Source organism: Magnolia sinica, chromosome 15 (genome assembly GCF_029962835.1).
Source record: "Magnolia sinica isolate HGM2019 chromosome 15, MsV1, whole genome shotgun sequence".
Lineage (NCBI taxonomy): Eukaryota > Viridiplantae > Streptophyta > Magnoliopsida > Magnoliales > Magnoliaceae > Magnolia > Magnolia sinica.
In genome coordinates this window covers 71,498,640-71,502,618 of record NC_080587.1, presented here as the reverse complement: position 1 = coordinate 71,502,618, position 3,979 = coordinate 71,498,640, and the positions used below count along the sequence as shown (strand labels likewise).

The window sequence follows — 3,979 nt, the reverse complement described above, 5'->3', positions numbered from 1 at the left end:
CTTTTGGAACTTAAACTGGTACATTCGTGGAAAACACCCACTTATAAATGTACACCCATACTTGGGATGTAACTCGACTGGTTGTGATCGTAATGGACCTTTGACTTAGTGGTTATTGAGTGGTAGTCTAAATTGATCTTTGATGTGGGCCTACCATCCAGGGTTGTTATGTCCAATGGCTTTCAAAGATGGTTTCTTATCGTATGGTTTTGATATTGGCCCTACGGGGCTTAGTTTTAATATTAGCCCTATGTGGCTTAGCTTTTAATATTCACCCTATGTGGCTTTGTTTGGTATTTTTCCTTATATGGGTTCGATGTTTTATCTGTGCAACTATGCAATAGTAAGCCCCATATACTGTAATGTGATTGGCCACTAGTCGACGAGTTTCCATTAAACATCTTAAGATGGTAGTCTAATAAGCCGGAGATGGTGGTATGAGACTTATGCCGAAGCTGTCGGCTTACGCTGGTGACGAACCCTTGTAGCGACCTTTGAGTTTATTTAAAATTGTTGTTTGTAATTGGACTAATAATGGGTTGGCTAATCATGTATACATGGCATAGACCAGTATTTATTGCTATCGTACGTGATGTACGTATTTGTCCGATTGGATGTTTTTCACAGGTCGTTGATATCCGACTGGATGCTTTTCTCAGGTCAATGATTGCATGGGTGACGAGCCCACTGTCCACACGGATGAACATCCCGGGGCGATGACTGCATTCACGCATCTATGCACATAATAAGACCTGTATCATGTATTATTTTGTATGTTTGTTTTATAACTATGCTTACCTAATGTGGTAGTGTGTAATCTTGAAGGGAATTCACACTGAGTTGGCCACTTATCCACCAAATATATAACCGTACAAGTAGTACAGGTGGCTCATATGATATTCACATTCATGTTGGTGAGAAGTAGGTTATAGTTGAAAATGGTGCATGATTCTATTTGCTAAAGGTTGCTACAGAATTTCACAGTTCAAGATTGTTGCAATTTACCTTGTTTCACATATAATGTTATTACATTTTGTATTTGTAAGAATGGATACATTGGTTTGTATAAGTCATTATGGGTAGCTCTTATATATTTAAATGATAATGTAAACTTCCTTTTATGTTTGATTTGTCCATATTATGCGCTCATTTACTTTGAATTTAAAAAAAAAAATGTATACTCGAATTTGACCATCCTTTAAGGTTAACACTCGGGTTTTTGGAAAACGGGTCATATACTTGGGTCCTGAAAAGTTGGGGCGTTACATTTTATCATCTGGAGGTATTGATTTCTCTTCTTCTATCTGCACTGTCTTATTAGGATGATTTACGGAGAATTACTTTGGCTGGTGGTGGTGGAGGTGACGAGACTTTGGGGCTATGTACATGATCTTGTGTCTTGCCTAAATCATCATCTATTGCAGACCACTTTATAAAGGTATAATAACAGGAAGTGGACCTTATGTTGGCATTTTCTCATTACCTATATAGAATCATATCATGTCTGCATACTCAACGCATTTGGTTAATTGCAAAACCCACCGCTAGAACTATCTATTGATAGTTCATTTATCTCTGAAAAAAATGAGATTGAAGAAGGTGACGATGGCGTTTGGAGCGTTGTTGGGGGCAAGGTTAGAGAAAACTCTCATTCCCAAGACAATTCCCATATGCGAAGTTTAAAATCATGAGCAAAGAGTTAAAAAAATTAAAAAATTAAAAAAAAAAGAAAAAGATAAAGAAGATAGCCAAAGAATGAAATTAGATAATTTTAAGATTTGAACTGTAAAAACATATAATTTTATCAGCAACCATTGTGTGATTGCTACTTCTAATCTAACCCGAAATGGGAGACTGCACTTGGGTGCACTTATTTCCATGCTCGATTTTTCTGAACTAACAGTTCTACTGAATTACATGCATCTTGTCGCAGGAATTTCTCCCTGGATTTCGTTTTACTAGATGCGCTTGGTCGTTCTGTACACAAGGAAATTGAGGTCCTTATCTCCTATTTTACACTGAGCCGTGATTGGGATATCAATTCCAGATATTGCTTCTATTTTTATATAACCGTTGTTGTTCCTTTTTTAATTATTTTATTATTTTATTATTTATCAGCTTGTTGCTTCACTTGTATACGCCGACAATGGAGCGCCAGTGGAGAAGCCAAAGGAGGAAGCTGAAGCTCCTCTTCTGACAAGCTACGATGGAGTTGAATTGCCTTCAACCGACCGACCCATCAAACTTCTTCATGGCCGTGCATCCTTCAAGCTAAAAATATCTCAGGTGATTACCATGAGAAATCATTGCACCGGCGCAGATCCACTCAATTCATTACCTAACAACTGTCCCATAATCCTGATAACAGGGATTGTTGTTCTTGGAAAGGCATCACGTGCGATGGTGTCACTGGTCACATGACCAGTCTCGACCTCAGCGAGATCAATCTCCCCAGTCGGATTGATTTTGCAAGCTTCTTTCGTCTTCAGAGCCTGCAGAGGTTCAACCTCGCTTCCAATCAATTTGATGGCTCTACAATCTCATCTGGGTTTGAGCAGCTCACCAGTTTGAACCATCTTAACCTCTCTTGGTTGCATTTTTTGGGCCAAATCCCACCGGAAATCTCCCGCTTGACCACTTTGGTGTCCCTCGATCTATCTTACAATGTATATGCCAAACATTACAATGATACGTATCTTGAATACCTGAAACTCGAAAACTCAAGCATCGGAGCATTCGTCCAAAATCTGTCCAGTCTGAGAGAACTCCATCTCAGTTGGGCAAACATCGCGGTTCAAGGTAGCGAGGGGAGCTTGGCCTTATCCTCGGCACTCCCTCTTCTTAGCAAGTTGAGCTTGACAAGCTGTGGTCTTTCAGGCCCCATTCATTCTTCCATTTTCATATTGCCAAACCAACAATACTCCCTAGGAGTTGTCCCTATCCCACACTGGATTATGTAGCAACTTAGAGGATTCATTGGGTAATTCCAAAATTGTCCCCATGTCCAAATTGTTAGAGTCCAAAAGAGAACACCCATTCCTGCTCCATATCCAACTCCAAACCCAATTGCCATGAGTTTCCAATCATATTTGCTTTCCAATTGTGCCACTGGTAGTGAAATCATTGCTCGTGCTCAATATGTCCCACAACCATTTCACAGGCCAAATTCCAATATCATTTGGGAACATAAAGGCTCTTGAGTCATTAGATATGTCACAGAATAATTTGTCAGGTGAGATCCCATTGCAGCTAAACAAGTTAACGTTCCTTGCAGTGTTGAACCTTTCGCACAACCTCCTTGTAGGAAGCATACCTCAAGGTCAACAATTCAATACATTCACTGTAGTGTTTTTCTCTTCCCTCCTTTTCTCTTCCTCTCTTATCTTTGCTAGTGTCAGTAACAGCAAGGCCTTGTCAATCCAACACCAATGCATTGAACACCACTTCTCTGTTTTGCTCCACTTGAAACAGGGCTTTTACTTCTCTTATCAGTACACCAAGACTATACCCCCTTCTTGGAATCCTGATAACAGGGATTGTTTTTCTTGGGAAGGCATCACGTGCGATGGTGCCACTGGTCACGTGACTAATCTCGACCTCAGCGAGCTCCATCTCCTCGGTCACGTGACCAGTGGCACCATCACACGTAATGCCTTCCCACGAACAACAATCCCTGATATCAAGATTCCAAGAAGGGAGTCCAGTCTTGGTGTACTGAGTAGAGAAGTAAAAGCCCTGTTTCAAGTGGAGCAAAGTAGAGAAGTGGTGTTCAATGCATTGGTGTTGGATTGACAAGGCCTTGCTGTTACTGACACTGGCAAAGACAAGAGGGGAAGAGAAAAGGAGGGAAGAGAAAAACACTACAGGGAATGTATTGAATTGTTGACCGTGAGGCATGCTTCCTACAAGGAGGTTGTGTGAAAGGTTCAACACTAACACTGTGAAGAACGTTAACTTGTTTAGCTGCAATGGGATCTCA

General features: G+C 40.6%; 1 long non-coding RNA gene across 1 annotated transcript; it reads left to right on the top strand.

Moving 5' to 3' along the window:
* The first annotated feature begins 1,580 nt into the window (after nt 1–1,580).
* On the top strand, nt 1,581–2,541 carry LOC131227273 (uncharacterized). The gene is made up of 3 exons (XR_009162150.1): nt 1,581–1,997; nt 2,119–2,286; nt 2,369–2,541. It is a non-coding gene; the product is annotated as an uncharacterized LOC131227273 (long non-coding RNA).
* Nucleotides 2,542–3,979: the final 1,438 nt, after the last annotated feature.